At 43.8% G+C, this 19,193-nt stretch overlaps 1 long non-coding RNA gene across 1 annotated transcript; it reads right to left on the bottom strand.

The window, feature by feature from the left end:
• Window positions 1-856: 856 nt before the first annotated feature.
• Window positions 857-8,104, bottom strand: LOC131812795 (uncharacterized). The gene is made up of 3 exons (XR_009346480.1): window positions 7,974-8,104; window positions 7,385-7,482; window positions 857-1,021 (listed from the first exon to the last, which is right to left on the bottom strand). It is a non-coding gene; the product is annotated as an uncharacterized LOC131812795 (long non-coding RNA).
• Between the last annotated feature and the right edge of the window lie 11,089 nt (window positions 8,105-19,193).

The raw sequence follows: 19,193 nt of genomic DNA, 5'->3' as shown, positions 1-19,193 counted from the left end.
ACCCAACTTTTGTAGCAACATGGACGGGACTGGAAGAGATTATGCTGAGTGAAATAAGTCAAGCAGAGAGAGTCAATTATCATATGATTTCACTTGTTTGTGGAGCATAACAAATAGCATGGAGGACATGGGGAGTTAGAGAGGAGAAGGGAGTTGGGGGAAATTGGAAGGGGAGGTGAACCATGAGAGACTATGGACTCTGAAAAACAATCTGAGGGTTTTGAAGGGGCGGGGGGTGGGAGGTTGGGATACCAGGTGGTGGGTATTATAGAGGGCACGGATTGCATGGAGCACTGGGTGTGGTGCAAAAATAATGAATACTGTTATGCTGAAAATAAATAATAAATAAATAAATAAATAAATAAATAAATAAAATCTAAAAAAAGGGGCACCTGGGTGGCTCAGTGGGTTAAGCCTCTGTCTTCAGCTCAGGTCATGATCTCAGGGTCCTGGGATCAAGCCCCACGGGCTCTCTGCTCAGCAGGGAGCCTGCTTCTCCCTCTCTCTCTGCCTGCTGCTCTACCTACTTGTGATCTCTCTCTCTCTGTCAAATAAATAAATAAAATCTTTAAAAAAATCTTAAAAAGAAAAAAAGAATAACATGGAGGACATTAGGAGAAGGAAAGGAAAAGTGAATTGGGGGAAATTGGAGGGGGAGGTAAACCATGAGAGACTGTGGACTCTGAGAAACAAACAGGGTTTTGGAGGGGAGGGAGGTGGAGGGATGGGTGAGCCTGGTTGTAATAAGGGGGGGCATGTATTGCATGGAGCACTTGGTGTGGTGTATGGACAATGAATCTTGGAACACTGAGAAAATAAAATTTTAAAAAATCAACAAAGGATCAAAAGAGAGGGAGACAAACCAAAATACAGACTTTTATCTATAGAAAACAAAATGTTGGTTACCAGAGGGGGTGGGGACTGGAGGGATAGGTGAAATAGGTGATGGGGATTAAGGAGTGCACTTGTCGTGATGAGCATTGGGTGAAGTCTGGAACTGTTTAATCATTACATTGTACACCTGAAACAAATATAATATTGTATATTATTTATATTGGAATTAAAATAGAGTTTAAAAATATTAACAAAACAAAGTTCAAACTTTTTAGTGGGGAAGCTATAACTTACTAAATTCCAAAAGGAAAATATATGGAAGAAACACAAATGTGTATCACTGAGTGAAAGAAACCAATCTGAATAGGTGACATACTACATGATTCTAATTGTATGACATTCCAGAAAAGGTTAAAACTATGGAGACAATAGAAAGATCAGTGATTGTCAGGGGTTGGGGGAAGGGAGGAATCAATAGGCAGAACACAGAGGATTTTTAGGGCAGTGAAAATATTTTGCATGACACTATAATGATATATACACATCATTATACATTTGCCCAAACCCATATAATGTACAACACCAAGACTTTATGTAGATTATGGACTCTGATGATGACCTGATGTAGGCTCATCAGTTGTTAACAAATGTACCACTGTGATGAGGGGATATTGATAATGGAGGTGGCTGTGTGTGTTGGGGGGACCAGGGGTATATGGGAAATCTCTGTACCTTCCACTCAATTTTCTGTGAACCAAAATGCTTTAAAAAATAAAGTCTAGGGATGCCTGGGTGGCTCAGTCAGTTAAGCGTCTGCCTTCAGTTCGGGTCATGATCCCAGAGTCCTGGGATCAAGTCCTGCATGGGGCTCCTAGCTCAGCAAGAGCCTGCCTCTTCTTCTGCCCCTCCCCCTGCTCATGCTCATGTGCACTTGCTCTCTCTCTCTCTGACAAGTAAGTAAATAAATAAATAAAATCTTTTAAAAAAATGAAGTCTATTAAAATTAAAAATTTTAAAAGCAGTAGACCACCAGAATCCTGGACCCAGCATGTTCTGAATCTGTCTGGAGGCCAGAGTTAGGTCAGAAAAAAGCAATAGGAGATGGAGGGAAGTAGATGGGTGATGGGTATTAAAGAAGGCACTTGTTGTGATGAGCACTGGGTATGGTATGTAAGTTACGAATCACTGAATTCCACCCCAGAAACCAATATTGCACTGTATATTGATTAGCAAAACTTAAAGAAAAAAGGAAAAGAGGGCGCCTGGGTGGCTCAGTGGGTTAAGCCGCTGCCTTCGGCTCAGGTCATGATCTCAGGGTCCTGGGATTGAGTCCTGCATCGGGCTCTCTGCTCAGCAGGGAGCCTGTTTCCTCCTCTCTCTCTGCCTGCCTCTCTGCCTACTTGTGTTCTGTCAAATAAATAAAAATAAAAATAAAAATAAAAAAAAAAAAAAAGGAAAAGAAAAAAGAAAAAGGGTAAGGTATGGAGTATAAAGACAGAGGCTGAAGAGAAGGCCAGGATCTATTTCCTTTGAAATTCAGCAGCTTGGTAGCATGCAGCCTGAATGGTTCCATTATTCTACTGGGTGTATCAATCCTGGTCCAACAATTCATCAGACTAATGTTCTAAGAGCCTTCCTCAAGAAAATCTTTATGGAAGAGATGACCAGCATGCCATTTTCAGTTGAAATAGGCACCATTTATGCTCTTCCTTGGTCAATAAAGATTAGCTCCTTGTAGACCCTTTTAAGTACTAAAGCAAAATACACATTTAATGTTGGAGAGGGACATAATACATAATATGTGGTATTAATATGCATTCTCTTAAGCTTAGAAAATCCATCCTTCACGGAGCTGCTCTGAGAAATCTCTTAGATTTTTTGAAAGATTTAATGTATTTATTTGAGAGAAAGAGAAAGAGAGAACAAGTAGGGGCAGGGACAGAGGGAGAGAATCTTCAAGCAGACTCTGCTAATCACAGACCCACGAGATCACAACCTGAGCTGAAACCAAGAGTCCGGTGCTTAACCAACCACCCAATTATCCCTTAGATTTTTAAAAATAGAGATGCTGAGAAAGATGTTTTCTCTTCCCTCTGAGCCTGCTAAACTGGAATGACATAATCCTGAAACTGCTTGCAGCTATGATCCTACTGTCCCAGTATGGCTCAGTAGGTGTGATGTTAAAGAGAAAAATTATTAGTGATACTTGTTAAAGAATAATAAGGCAGACTTTACTCAGGTGACTATCACAATAGATATGGGGACCACTACAATGGGTTTTGCAGTAGAAGAGAGAGATTGGGCTCGACCCCAAATATAACAAGGAAAAGTGGGAGTATATAGCCAAGGAGTAGAGGGGGTGGTCAGTAGATGGAAAGTTAAAAGGAAACATCAAAACTAAGGGAGGAGTCTAGAAAAACAACCTAACAAGATTCTTTTTTTTTTTTTAAAGATTTTATTTATTTGAGAGAATGAGAGAGAATCATGAGAAGGGGGAGGGTCCCAGGGAGAAGCAGACTCCCTGCTGAGCAGGGAGCCTGATGTGGGACTCCATCCAGGGACTCCAGGATCATGACCTAAGCTGAAGGCAGCTGCTTAACCAACTGAGCCACCCAGGTGCCCAGCCTAACAAGATTCTTGTTGAAGGCAGGCCAGGGAGATCAACCTCACCTGAGGAATGGTGGAAGATGAACCCTATCAGATACTGAGTGTGATCAGATATCAAGGATGGGGGATTCTGGTTGAATGGACTCAGTAGGATTCTTGCTAAAATTGGACAATGCAGAGATAACACAAAAGGTCAAAAGTCAGGGCTTGGTTGAGTAGAGTTCAGAGGAACCTGACTAAACTTTGTTTAAAAACTCTGCCAATAAAAGGAGTCATTGATCCAAGATTGGAAATAAGATCCAAGATTGGAAAGAAATGATAATTTTTGAGTATGTGAGCTCAGCTCCACCCCTGGATTTTCCAACTTCCTGTTATATGAACCAATAACTTTACTTTTGTTCTTCAAATTTATTTGAATTAGATGGAAGAGAGCAAATGGAAGAGAGCTCATTAATATGGAAAGAGGATTGATTTGATGAGTAAGTTCGAGGTGATGGGTAGATGATTAAAAGCAGTGAGTCAATGGCAAAATAAGAAAGTATACATTTCTAAGCTAACACATCATCATACGCAACATACAAACTTCCTATATACCATTCTTACTGTGTCCTCAGGGCTGTAGGCTTAAAGGGAGTATTCTATAAATGGCATAGCAATGTTTGCGAAATTGGGATTCCAGAACTGAACAGTTTTGCAAGACTGGGCAATATAGTAGCTGACACTTACTAGGTATATACTTTATTCTAGGCATGCTAAGTGTCTGATATGCATTATTTTAATCTCCATTTCATAGACTCAAAGATATTAAGATATTAAGACCTATTCCAAGGACAGATATCTACTAATTACACTTTCAGGATCTGAACATAGATCTCTCTATTCCTGAATGCATGCACTTCAAAAAAAAGTTTTATTGAGATTTAATTCATATATATCATACATTCCAAATTCATCCACTTATAGTATGCAATTCAATTTTTGATATATTTACAGATATGTACAACCATTACTATATTTTTCAAACATTTTAATCACTTAAAAAAGAAACATCATGGGACGCCTGGGTGGCTCAGTTGGTTAAGCGGCTGCCTTCGGCTCAGGTCATGATCCCAGCGTCCTGGGATCGAGTCCCACATCGGGCTCCTTGCTCGGCAGGGAGCCTGCTTCTCCCTCTGCCTCTAGCCTGCCACTCTGTGCCTGTGCTTGCGCTCTGTATCTCTCTCTCTCTCTAACAAATAAAAAAAAAAAAAAAAAAAAAAAAGAAACATCATACCTTTTAGCTATCAATCCTATGTCCTCCCCAACCTTCCACCTTAAGCAACCACTAATCTACTTTCTGTCTCTATAGATTTCCCTGTTCTGGACTTTCATATAAATGGAATCATAGAGTGTGTTATCTTTTGTGATTGGCTTCTTTCACCTACCATTATTTTTTTTTAAGATTTTATTTATTTCTTTGAGAGAGAAAGCATGAGAGGGGAGGGGCAGAGGGACAAGCAGACTCCCCGCTGAGCACAGAGCCTGTCATGGGGCTGGATCTCACCATCCTGAAATCATGATCTGAGCTGAAGTCAGAAGCCTGAACTGATTGAGCCACCCAGGTGCCCCTCAGCACTTCATTTTTTTATGGCTGGATACTATTCCTTTAGAGATATCACATTTTACTTATCCAGATATCCATTGGTGAATATTTATGTTATTTCCACTTTTTGGCTATTATAAATAGTGCTGCTATATATATTTATATGCAAGTTATTGTGCGGATATGTTTCATTACTCTTGAAAATATACCTAAGAGTAGAATTATTGGGTCATATGGTAATGCTATGTTTAATAATTTGAGGAACTGCTAGACTGTGTTCTAAAGTGGCTGCACCACTTTATATTCTCATCAGCAGTGTAGGAAGATTTCATTTCTCCAATCTTTGCTAAACTTGTTGTTATCTGACTTTTTGATTTAAGCCATTCTAGCGGGTATGAAGTGACATCTTATAGTGTTATTGATTTGCATTCCTTTCATGATTAATGATATTGAACGTCATTTCATGTACTTTCTGGCTATATGTATATCTTTGAAGAAACATCTTTTAGATCCATTGCCCATTTAGAATATGATTATCTTTTTGTTATTAAGTTACATATTCTAGATGCAAATGATTAAATATATGATTTATAAATACTTTTTATCCCATCCCATGGGCTGTATTTTCACAATCTTGATAGTGTACCTTGATGCACAGAAGTTTTTGATTTTGGTCAAAATCAATTTTGGTCCAGTTACCTGTTTTTCCTTTTGTTGCCTGTGTCTTTGGTGTCATATCCAAGAAATCTTTGCTAAGTCTAGTGTAATGAAGATTTTCCCCTTGTTTTCTTCTAAGAGTTTTATAGTTTAGCTTTTATGTTTAGGTCTTTGATGATTTTGAGTTAATTTTTGTGTATGGTATAAGGTAACTTCATTGTTTTGCATGTGGATATCCAGTTGTCTGTTATCTGTTATCTGTTGAAGAAACTATCCTTATCTCACTGAATAGTTTTGGCACTCTTGTTGAAAATCAGTTGGCCATAGATGTATGGGTTTATTTCTGGACTCCCAATTTTGTCTCATTGATACAAATGTCTATCCTTGTTTACACAGTAACACACTGACTACCGCGTTCTAGCAAATTTTGAAATTAGGAAGTGTGAGTCCTCCTACTTTATTCTTCTTTTCCAGGATTATTTTAGCTATTCAAGATCCTTTGTAATTCTATATGAATTTTAGAATCAGCTTGTCAATTTCTAAAAAAGAAGTCAGCTGGGATTCTGGTAGGTATTGTGTTGAATCTATACATCAATCTAGAGAATCTTAATTTGTCTTCAGATTCATGAACATGGGATTTAAAAAAATCTTTACTTAGATCTTTAATTTCTTTTCAACAATTTTTCATAGTTCTCAGAGTATTAGTTTTATATTTCTTTTGTTGAATTTATTCCCAGATATTTTATTCTTTTTGATTCTATTAAGTTTTGAGAGAGCATTAGAAACCAGTATTCACAGGTGGCAAGATGGATGATGTGGTGTTATAAGTAATGATACAGCTAGCAATAAAAAAATGGTATTAGGAAACTAAAGAGGCAAGAAGACCTACTTTATTTCAAGATGTAATGAGAAGTAATGGTCTTGTGAGTAATAATACTGTCATTACATTTTTCTTGTGTGAGATGTAAAATTTGGAAACAATAGGGGCGCCTGGATGGCTCAGTGGTTTAAGCCACTGCCTTAGGCTCAGTTCATGATCCCAGGGTCCTGGGATTGAGCCTCATATCCGGCTCTGTGCTCCGCAGGGAGTTTGCTTCCCTTCCTCTCTCTCCGCCTGCCTCTCAGCCTACTTGTGATCTCTGTCAAATAAATAAATAAATAAAATCTTTAAAAAAATTTTTTAAAAATTGCCAACAATGGTGAATATGAAATAAAGACAAAAAGAGATGGTATACAGACAGTACCAAGAATCTTTACGTGCACTGATACAACTGCAAACAAATATGTAAGAACCACTTTTATACTCACTATCTCAAACTTCATTAATAAAACATTATACCCCACATAGGATCATGAATTTTATAACACACCTTATAACAGTATTATTTACATAATAAGTGTCCTTGAAAAAATATTTTTGTGGGATGATGCATATCCTCAAGGTGGTTCTGGAGGCAGTGCAGCAAAACAAATGGTTAGGAGAATGGGATCTGGGGTCTAAATACCTAGATTCCATGTATTAGCTATGTGATCTTAAGCAGGCGGTTTAACCTCTCTGTGCCTCTCTGCATCTGTATAATCTAAGCAATGAAATACAATACTTTATCGTGATGTTGTAAAGTTTAAATTACTTAATACATATACAGTGTTTAGTAGTTGGCATTTTGTTTAAAGGTGGATAGTTGTATATAGTACTGTACTTACTTTATATTCCATATTGTTAAGTTTCATGATGGTAAAAACAAAATAAGTTTGTCTTTGTATCCACCACAGGATGAACTGAATTGTATTTCTGAATTTACCTGTAAACAGGAAGTATATTAAAAATGTAAGCAAAATATTAAACATTTAAAAATAGTTTAAATAAAAATCCTCAGCATATCATCTGTATTTCTTCAGTTACTGCTTTATAATTAGCTGTTAGGGACTTCATGACTTCTGACGTTCTTTTTGTTACCCTCACTTTCTTCAAAGCCATCTAGTTATGGTGTAATGTCAGAACAGCCTTCAGAACCTCTAACGGGGTAGTTTGAGGAATGCTGAAGTAGTTTGCTGCCCCTGCAAAGAGTGGCTGCTGGAGATGGAGGACCAATAACCTCAGAAAACAGCGCACAGGAGCAGCTGGGCCAGCAGAGCACTTTGTGAGGGCTCATCTGGACACTCCGCAGTGGGGTACCGCGAAGGTGAGTGCCCTAACGCGCGCGTCGTCGACCCGGAGGCCTTGACGGGGCACCTGGGTTTGGTGAGAAAGGGAAGGGCTCCAGCCGAGGCCGCTTGGATGAGTCATTCTCACCTCTCCAGGCAGGTGCGGGTGGCAGGACGCTTCGCTTCGGCGGGCGGGCGACAAGAGCCGCGAGCTGCCGCGGAGTCCCCTCTCGGGACGCCTCCTCCGGGCCGGCACTGACCTTGCCGCTGGAGGCCGGACCGCCGAGAAGACCCGGCGCCGCAGAGCCGGGCGCTGGTCGGGGCCGCCCACTGCCACCCGGACCCACCGGTCGTCGGAGCCGGCCGCCGCCCTCCTGCGGTTCCTCAGCGCCTCAGTCCCACGCGAGGTCGCCAGCTGAGCCCAGAGGGCCGCGCCGCGCCGCGCAGGAGGGCGGGGCCGGGCGCTGGCCCACCGGCCCGCGGAGGTCGTCTCGCGCGGGCGCACGCGCCGCAGTCGCGCGGGGCGGGGGGTGGGGAGGGTGGGTGTGCTTGGGGCGCGCGCGTCGCCGCCGCTGCCGCCTCAGCCTGCTGCTCCGCCCGCGCCGCCTGCTCCCGGCGCTTGGCCCCAGCACGCCGGCTCCCGAGCGGCCATGGGCGGCGCGGGGTTCGCGGTGTAGAGTCCGCCAGTCCCGGACCCGCGTCCCGCACCCTGCGGTCCCGGTAAGCGGGGGCGGGGGCGGCGGGGACCGGCAGGCACCCTAAGGGACGGGTCTGCGGGCCTCGGACAACCCTGTGGGGACTCTGAGGTGTTGTGTGGGAGCCGCCCCGAAGGGAGTCCTTGAGTAAGTGGATAAACCCCGAGTGTCCCTGCCTCTGCCCCTTGGGAGAGCCCCGGAGGCGGTGCGGGGAGCCGCCCCCCAGGAGGACCCCTGTGTGAATGGAGACTCACACAGGGCTCTGTGTGAAGGGCTCTGTCTGCATTTGCTGCCCTGGGGAGGCGCAGTGTGGGAGCACTGTCCCCTCAGAGAGACCGTCTGTATGACTACCGGACGGCAAGGGTGGTCTCTGATGTTGTCTCGGTGGGAGACCATTTGAGAAAAGAGGGGAGCCTCGGGAGCCTCAGGAGCCTGCGCGGTGGAGATGGACCCCACAGAGGACCTCTGTAATAAAGGCATACTTTAGACTGCTCCTTAGAACTGCCTGGAAGGAACCTGACTGGAAGGAGAGGAGCCTGCCATGGATCTAGGCCAGGAGTAACTCCCCATATGCCCACTTTGGCCTTGACCTTTCTCGGTCTCGGTGTGCCCTTAATTGAGTCCCTCCATGGTAGTCGAGAGGCTGGGGCCCTGCAGGACTGCTGCCTTTGTCCATTCCAACCCCCATGCCATTAGAAATTTTATTCTCCGTGGTAGCCCAGGTTGGCTCCAAGCTGGATTTTTGTGGAGGCAGGAACTTCTATTAGAGCAAAGGGCAAAAGGGAAGGGAGGACCAGTGAGGCCTCTGAAGCAAAGATAGGAGACTTGGGGCCCTGGGCTTGACTATCCACAAGCAAGCAGTGAAGATCAGGTGGAATAATTGATGCTGGCAGGTCCTGGAAGAGAAAGTCCTTTGAAGGAAAGAAGAAGAATGCATGGGATTATCGAGCTCCAGTGTGCTAGGCACTATACTATGTTTAAACATATGACTCTTAACAACCTTGTGAAATTATCCCTTCAGTGATCATTAATCTGAGACTCAGAGATTTTAAGCAATTTGTCCAAGGTCACAAAGCTTGAAATCATGAATTCTGTTTTTCAGATTTTATTTGGGAAGAGATATCAGAGAGACAAGCAAGAATGTATGTTTGCCTAATTTTAAGAGGTAAAACTATATAAAACACTAAGGGAAATATCTCCACAACTTTGGATTTGCCAGTAGTTTCTTAAGTATAACATCAAAAGCACAGACATGAGAGAAAAAATAGAAAAATTGGACCTCCTCAAAATTTAAATTTGTGCATCAAAGGATTCACTGAAGAGAGTGAAAGGACACCCATGGAATAGGAGAAAATATCTGCAAATCATATATCCGCTAAACACCTAGTATCTACTGTGTATAACGAACTCCTACAAGTCAATGACAACAAAAACTACACTCGATTCAAAAATGGAGAGGATGTGAATAGCCATTTCTTCATAGAAGACACATAAATGGCTAACCAGCACTATTCTCAAAAAAATGGAAAATAATGGAAGGATGTGGAGAGATTAGAATGCTGGTACATTGTTGGTAGAAATGTAAAATTGTGTAGCTGCTATGGAAATGTTTCATGGTTCCTCAAAAATTTTAAAAAGAATTTTCATATGACCCAGCATTTCTACTCTTTATTATATATCCAAAAGAAATGTGATATGATATGGAAACTGGCCAAATTAAAAATTTGGTAGCTCTCTCCTGTGATCAAAGAAATGACACATTTCTGTATTATTGGTTACCTAGCATCATCCCTGCTAACTCCAACTCACTAATCAGGTTCCATCTCTGAGGAAGCACAGTGGATATGATGACTTCTTGATTACATTGTTTCTAGAAACAAGTTCTGAAGAAGTGGTCTTCTCAGACCCTTCTGGCCCCCTTTGAACTACAGAGAGGATACGGACACTGTGGTCTCAAATAAACTCTTTGCTTCCTCCAACCATCTTTGCAGCATTTCTTTAAGAAAGATTTATTCAACATTTGTTCTGTGTAAAGCAGTGGAAACTATTCTGATTGTTCCTTCTTCCTGAACTCAAAGAAAATCTGGAGTTCCTATTTCTACCTGTGAAACTTACTGATTTGGGTTGTTTCTTCCACTTTCCTTTTCAGAGGTTTCTTTTACTCTGTTACTTCCTGGGTGACATTCCTCCCCATTTTCTACAAGATCACTGCCAGTTACATCTTTGAGCCTTTCACAGATATTCGCTATTCCCATATCAAAAAATCAGATGAAAGCACAAAAGGGTAATTTACATTTAATATGTGGGATGAGATGGTTCCAACTTATTAGGAGAGCAGCACACTCTCTATAGCTATGTGTCTTTATAGAATGAGCTGAGGGAGAAGAGCTACCTAGATACCGTCTCCTTCTCTCTTTCTTCCCAAACTCGTACTGTGGAACAGCTCCTTCTTCATCCTAATGATGAAGTCCCAGAACCTAAGTCAGGTTCGGTGGGGTGAGGAGGTTTGGAGCCGACGACTAAAGAAAGAATTCTTAAGACGTCGTTGGTGCAAAAGGTGATTTATTAGAAGAGCACGGGGACAGGGCCCGTGGGCAGGCGGAGATGCGGCTGCCCCGGGTTGTGAGGGGTGGTTGGTTATGTACCCTGCTGTTGGGGGAAGGTGAGGGGAAGGGAGGTTTCAGTGGAGTTTTCATATGCTAAAGAGGGCCTACAAGGTGCCAGGATGTTCCAGGCCTGCCGGAGGCCTTGCCCTTGCTGCTGGATCAATGTTGTCTTTAGACCAGCCATTAACATTAAGATCTTTGGGAGACCTTTTGGTGGGGTGTCACAATCCTGCTATCAATCGTCTTTGTTAGTGAGATTTAGAACATTTGTAAACCAAGGGAGACTCCTGTCTAGCAGGATTGTGAGCTCTGCAAGTTAACTATTTGCTTATTGTTCATGGCAGTCAAGGGTGCCTGATGAATGCTACACCTATGGAGGGGAGCGGATGAAGGGGGGGGGGTGCAAGGCGCCAGCTTTTGCTTTGTCCTCAGCCAGCCTCCTGTTCCCTCATCACTAACTCCACTTGCTCTTGTAAATAATCTCACTGAACTTTAAGCAGATGCTCTACAGAGAATGCGTGTGCCTTGGACACATACAAGCTGCATGCTGCCCACATATACCTTACTGTCAGACACTTTTACTTTCATGGCTACAACAGTGTATTAGTTTCCTGTTACTCTGCAACAAGTTACCACAAATGTGGTGGCTTAAGATAATACACAATTTATGATCTCACAACCTCTGTGAGTCAGAATTCCAACTTAGTGAGAAGAATTCCAACTACTGAGAAGTCTGTAAAATATTGGCTGGGCTGTGTTCTCACTGGAGGCCTGAATGGGGAAGAATCTTCCAAGCTTAGTCACGTTGTTGGCAGAATTCATTTCTTTGCAGTCATATGACCAAGGGCACTGGATTCTTGGTGTCTCTTAGCTGGAGGCCATGGTCATCATCTAAAGGCCACTTACAGTTCCAGGAGGGTACATGGACTTTCCCAAAATAGCCATTTTATCAAGCCAGAAAGGAGAGACTTAGAATAAGTATTCTAGAAGACAGTCTTATATAATGTAATATAAGTACAAAAGTAACATCTTATTACTTCTGCCATCATTCTGTTAATTACAACTAAATTGCAGGTCTGTTAACACTCAAGAGGATGGAATGACACAAAGCATGAACACCAGGGGTTGGGAACATGGGGGAAACCAGCTTAGAGACTTTCCCCACAAAGAGTACCAAGGAAAGGTTTAGGTTGTCATCTCATACCTCATTTTGTTTGACTAAATGGGCCTATTCTACTTTCTTGTCCCATTGGGATTTACCACCACTTGCCCCAGACCCTTGAATTTTTTTTTAAGCCCTTCTCAAGTTACCACAGATTCTTCAACATTCATGTTGTCTCTATGATAATATCTTCTCTCTCTCTTTTCTTCTTCGATAAGGACACAGAAAACCATAATTCTAGTTATCTGCTAAAGAAATAATCATTAAGCATAATTTGTGGGCCAAATCAAAATTTGATTTTCTTTTTAACCTGGGTATCTCTCCTAGGACTTCTTCCAGGACATGGAAAACACTTTTCCCCTTCACCATTCATTTGTTTTTAACCATTGTTAGTCATGGTTGGGAGAGACAACCTAGCATGGGCTCTTAGCATCCTTGAATGTTTTTACTGGGTAGGTCAACAATGTAGGACACTGACTGTTTTCTAGGCCATTTCTTAGAATTGTATTTACAACAAGCAACCTTGAAAAATAAAGCAACATCTCTCCCTGGACAGTGATCAGGCTTGCTTTTTCTTCCTGTAAAAGGTGTGAAACCCCAAACCTTAGCATTCCTCTCCTGTAACACAGCCCACTGTATGAGTAGGTATAGGTCATAGATCCTGTGCTACACACAAGGCATTTGATAGACACGGAGAACTAATACAGAAAAACCATGATAAATCTCTTGCTATGGTTGTACTGTGAGTAGTAAAATCCTTGATATCTCACCCAGGAGTCTTGTGTCTTCTGCCAGCATTCATGAAGCAGTAATAGGATATCTTGTTAACTTAAAAACACAGTAAAATCTAGGGATGCATGGGTGGCTGAGTTGGTTGGGCATTTGGCTCTTGATTTTGACTGAGGTCATGATCTCAGAGTCATGAGATCGAGTCCTGCGTCAGGGTCCATGCCCAGCGCAGAGTCTGCTTGAAACTCTCTCCCTCTGGCCCTCCCCCCACTTGTGCTCTTTCCCTCACCTAAAATAAATAAATAAATATTTTTTAAAAATAGAGCAAAATCCCAGCCCCTGCACTGTTCTTGACAATTACTACTATTTGTTTTTCTAGAGGTTAAAACTGATTTTGTTAATTTCTCAAGCACCTTGTTCATATTTTGGAGCTTGCTGCCCTGAACCAAGGTTGCCCATCTCTTGGTCTCCAAGCCAAACTGGATATAGACATTGGGGAAGGGGTCATAGCTTGGATGGCTAACATCTGAGTTGTGAGTGTCCACCAAAGAGCTGTAGTCTGTTGGGTGAAAATATTTGCTTGGTGAACTCCTGACAGAGCCTCAGTAGTGTTTGACAATCTCTAGGGTGGCCGGGGTTCAGAGGAGTCCGGTACTAGAGATTCTGATGCCTGGAGTTGGGAAGTGAGGGATAAATGGATTAGGGAGGTACAATGGCTGACTTCAGCTTTATCTCTGCTGATGAGTTCATTGTGAATATACCCTTTAATTCCCTTCAGGAGTAGAGGAAGAGGAGGTGTGCTCATTCACCCTTATTCTCCCCCAGTGTCAGTAGGTTCACTGTCTATCTAGGAGAGGCACATTGGCCAGGCTTTGAAGTAAAGCTCCTAGGTATGATTGTTGCAAGAGTCTGGAAATCCCCACATCCTTCATCCCCAGGTCGGAGGCATATTTACTCCTGCCTGGGTGAAGTTCCAGGGCAACAGATGTTCCCTGTTTGACAGGAAGGAGCCAGGGACGGGTATGGTGGAAATTTGAGCTCAAAGCCTTGGCTAGTCCAGAACAGGGCTTGGAGTGGGCTGAGCCCCTGCAGGCTTTTCTGTCTAGCAAGGGTCAAATGGCCTGGGCATTTGGTGCTCTTGGGTCACAGCTGAGCACAGAGCCCTCCAGGGACATCCTGCTCTGATGACTATGCACATGTTAATGAAGGGGCTACTGATCTCCTGGAGTGCAGATGACCCATCGTGTCATAAGTGTGTGATATTCTTGGGCCTAGTGGAGGCACAGACATTTCTCAGTGTGTAGCCATCTAGGGCTAGGTAACTGCTTGGAATAGCATTGATTTAGTTGGTTACAGATTCGAGGTAGACAGTGTTAAGCATAGGGCAAGGTAAAGATTTTGGGAGGCAATACCCACCAGCATTATCTTGAAAGGTCTGGTTTATTCTTCCTTTAGGTCTGTGTCTGCTGAGAGCCTGGGGGTCAGGACCCTGCAGTAAACTGGGGACACTCCTGTGGATGGGGATGGGTGTATAGGTGAGGGATGGGGCTGCTGAAGAGGGCAGTGGACTCACTTGTTGACCTTGTCATTTCCCTTTGAAAGCCCACGGCCATGTTGTTGAGACCAGGGTGTGCATGTGAATCCAAGACTGCCCTTATTAAAGGAGAAGCAATGAGACAGAAATCAGAAAGCAGAGTTTAGAGGAGGGAAAGACAGGCCTGCTTTAAGGTGACCTAGGAGCTTTATGGAGGAGAGCAATGTTGAGGGACGAATTTGGACTGCATTTGTGTTTGTAGGTCTGCAAGATGGTCTGTATCTGTTTGCAGACACAATGGGGAGACTGTCTTTGTGCCTGCATGGTGCTTGTGCCAGCATCTGCTCCTGCATGTCTGACTCAGGGTGTTCTTGAGTCTAGGTAGGTGTGTTTCCTGGACATGTCTCTGGGTTCTCTGAATTAGTTTTGCAGTGGCAACATTGACTTTGTGTCCTTGTGTTTATGCATCTGTGTGGCTGGATGTCTGTGTCCATGTGTCTTTGACTATGTGTGGGATTCTGCTCTGGCCTCTCACTTTACCCTGCCCCTCTTCCCTGACACTCCCCAGCTGCCAGCATCATTTACCGCAAGGAATGGCTTCCTTTCCCTTCCCGCTGTCTGGATTCCCACAAGACCAGCTGTCTGCCCAGGGTCCTGCCCCTGTGGCCTCTGTAGCAGACTCGACCTTGAGAGCGATATACTCTGGAAAGCCCCCAACATGCTCCTTGCATGGCCATGGACCCAGAGAAGTTACAGTGGAAGAGAGGGGGAAGGCAGAAAAGGGGGGGCAGTTGGCAGAGCCCACCCCTCCTTCTGGAAACAGAGATCTCCCTCTGGCCCCTTCCCAGGCCCCCTTTCCCTCCCTATGCTCTCATCCAGACCAAGTATTCAGGGTCCTGGCCTCAGTATCTCTGGGGATAGGAATGAACATTCCTCTGCAGGCCCTGCCAGAGCCACAGGGATCTGGTCTTCTGTGTCCCTCAGTACCTTCCATGCCTGCATCGTGTTCGTTCCTCATCTCTGCACCTGAAGCCCAGGCTGTCTTCTCTTCTTTCCTCTTCCTATGTTGGACGCAGTAACCACTCTTGTTCCTTGTTCTGTGACAGACCTGGCCTCTGCCGTGGGCCCCTGACCCAGGTGGAACATTAGGCTTTGGATGGCTGGGAAGGAGCAGAAGCCCAGGCCCCTCTCACATGGTGCAGAAAGTAGCATCTGTGGGGTTTACTCCTGTTCCCATTCTGTGTTCACTGTTCTCCCTGGATGGGCTGTGGTAAGCAGGTACAAAAATGAAGCAGTCATGGTCTCTATCCTCTAGGACTCAATGTTTGACAGGAGAAGTGATTTTGTGGAGAAGCCACTTTCCTCCACCGCAGGTAGTCAGGTGCCTGAAATTCTCTCCATAGAATTCTTAGGTGTCCTCTGCAGAAGTCGGGAAGGGCTCCAGAAGGTCCGAACCTTTCACCATGCCATGTTACTTGTGAGGGCCAGAGGTGTACTCCAGAGTTCCCAAGCAAGCACTGATATATTCCTAGCACCTGCCACCACCATTTACACTGGAGGTGTAAATGCTTGAGTTTCTATCCTCCATGAGGCCTTTTATTCTGATTTTACCTCTTTGAGACTAGGGAAAGCTGGAGGGTGGGGGCTGTGCTAGGGTAATGGGATGGGATGAACAAGGCTTCATCTCTCAACAACATCCTGTGTGAATCACAGGCTCTGACCCTATCTTCTCTCAGCTCTTGGCTTTGCTGAAACTGAGAATCCTGAAGGTGTTTGTTCCAGCTCATCTTTATGCCTTTTGACCCTTTATTGTAGGACTTTGGTCAGCACTATGAACTCACACTGTTCTGGGACAGGTAAAAGCCTGAGGGGACCATGGGAAGGACCCATTCCACCTAAGTCAGGATGTGTGCACATTAACCTTGGCTTCCCACATGATGCTGCTGTGACCACTCTGGGTCATTCCCTTCATGCTGGGCTCCCCTCTTATCTCCTTGCTCTGTGGCTTTCTGCCCAACTGCCACCTGACAGGGAGGATGTGTCTGTCACAAGATCTCCTTTCATATTTGGGGATGCTTTAGGAAAACACCTGGAGGGTGTTGGCTCAACAGGCCTGGACCTTGTATCTTCTCATCTCGGGGGCCACAGCAGGGGCTGGGCTCTCATCTAATAGGCACAGAGTCACCATTCAGAGGAGGGACATTCATGCTGCTTCTGATTCTGACTTTTCTGCATCCTGTTTGTAGTGGACACCTTGTGGTAAGTACTGGGGTCCTATCGTGGAAGGGAGTCCTGCCACCACTTCTTGGTTTGATGGGATGTTGGATTTCATAGGGAGACTACAGCACTTCATGCACTTCCTGTAGCTCTTGGCTCTTATGTAGTAGGTCAGAAGTGGGAATGCAGAGGTTTCACCTTCTGAGAGATGTGAGGTATCCAAAACAGAGGTCCATCCCATCCACTCAGGACAATATATTTTTTAAAGATTTTATTTATTTATTTGAGAGATCACAAGTAGGCAGAGAGGCAGGCAGAGAGAGGAAGGGAAGCAGGCTCCCTGCTGAGCAGAGGGCCAGATGTGGAGCTCCATCCCAGGGATCATGACCTGAGCTGAAGGCAGAGGCTTTAACCCACTGAGCCACCCAGGCACCCCAGGACAATATATTTTTTTTCTGCCTTCCAGTTCTGTCCTCCCACCCCTAAACATCCCTAATCTCTGAACACTAGGATGGAATACCTGCCCTCTTGGTCTCTAACTTAATGTACTAGGCTCCACACATCTAAAACTTCTCGAAATCTCTCCCTCTCCAGTCATCTGAGAGCATCTTTATACACACAATCAGCAGTGGAAACACCTTTTTATGCCCACCTGGTCTCTCTGTTGGATACCTACTCCATAGACTCTAATAGTTATTTGCCATGGTAACTTCCAGAATCCATCTCTACTTCCAGTTTTTTGGTTTTGATATTTCATACCCCTCTCTCCATCCCCAGCCATGGTCTCTTCCTTGCTCTTTCCTTATCCTTTTGGGCCTTTGCTTACACTTTGTTACATGTGAGGGAATCTTACTCCCTCCCTCTCTGCCTTCTTTCTCTCTTTCCTTCCTTCCTACCCTCCTTCCTTCCTCTCTCTTTCTAGATTTTATTTGAGAGAGCACAAGACAGACACAGTGCATAAGCTGGGGTGAGGGGCAGAGGGAGAAGGAGAAGTAGGCTCCCTACTGAGGGAAGCTGAAGCTGGGCTTGATCTCAGGACTCTGGGATCACGACCTGAGCTGAAGGCAGATGCATAATCGACTGAGCCACCCAGGCACAACACATGAGGGAATCTTTCTTGTGGTCCTTTTAGACAAAGTCATCTTTAGGACATGTGCATTTGGTCCTATCCCCTACTTCTACACTGCCTCATTACTCCAGTAGTTCTTTTCTTGCTCTCCCTTATCCATCTGTCCCTCCTGATTGCATCATTTCAGTCAACATCCAACATGTTATGTCTCTCATTTTTTTCCCCTTACTGTTTTCCACAGTGGCTGCACCAATTTAAATTCCCACCAATAGTACGCAAATGTTTACTTTTCTCTGCATCCTCACCAGCATTCATCTCTTGTCTTCTTGAGTATCGCCATTGTAACAGGTGTGAGATGACATCTCATTGTGGTTTTGACTTGCATTTCCCTGATGATTAGTGATGTTGAACATCTCCTCAGGCACCTGTTTGACATTCAAATGTCTTGTTTGGAAAAATAGTCTAATTAGTTCCTCTGCCCATTTTTATTTTATTTTATTTTAATCTATTTAGGTTTTTATTTAAATTTCAGTTAGTTAACATACAGTATAATATGATTTTCAGGTATACAATATAGTGATTCAACACTTCTATACAACACCCAGTGCTCATCACAAGTCTACTCCTTAATCCCCATCACCTATTTAACCCATCCCCTCCCACCTCCTCTGGTAACAATCACTTTATTCTTAATAGTTAAGAGTCTGTTTGTTAGGGGAGCCCTCCTACCCTGTTGGTAGGAATGGAAACTGGTGCAGCCACTCTGGAAAACAGTGTGGAGGTTCCTCAAAAAGTTGAAAATACAACCTAGCAATTGCACTACGGGTATTTACCCCAAAGATCCAAATTTAGTAATCCAAAGGGGCATGTGCACCTCATTTAGTAATCCAAAGGGGCATGTCCACAATAGCCAAACTATGGAAAGAGCCTAGATATCCATCAACAGATGAATGGATAAAGAAGATGTGGTATATATACACAGTGGGATATTATGCAGCCATCAAAAAATTGAAATTTTGCCGTTTGCAATGATGTGGGTGGAGCTAGAGGATATTATGTTAAACGAAATAAGTCAATCAGAGAAAGACAATTATAGGATCTCAGTGATACGTGGAATTTCATATAGGGAAAGAGAGGAAAAAATGAAACAAGACAAAACCAGAGAAGGAGACAAACCATAAGAGACTCAATCTCAGGAAACAGACTGAGGGTTGCTGGAGTAGAGGTGGGTGGGAGGGATGGGGTGGCTAGGTGATGGACACTGGGGAGGGTATGTGCTATGGTAAGCATTGTGGATTGTGTAAGAATCACAGACCTGGATGCTTGAAACAAAAATACATTATATGCTAATAAAAA

The sequence above is a fragment of the Mustela lutreola genome, chromosome 12, assembly GCF_030435805.1.
Source record: "Mustela lutreola isolate mMusLut2 chromosome 12, mMusLut2.pri, whole genome shotgun sequence".
In the NCBI taxonomy this organism is placed as follows: domain Eukaryota; kingdom Metazoa; phylum Chordata; class Mammalia; order Carnivora; family Mustelidae; genus Mustela; species Mustela lutreola.
Note: the sequence above shows the minus strand (reverse complement) of the source record. Positions and strands in the feature narration are given on the sequence as shown.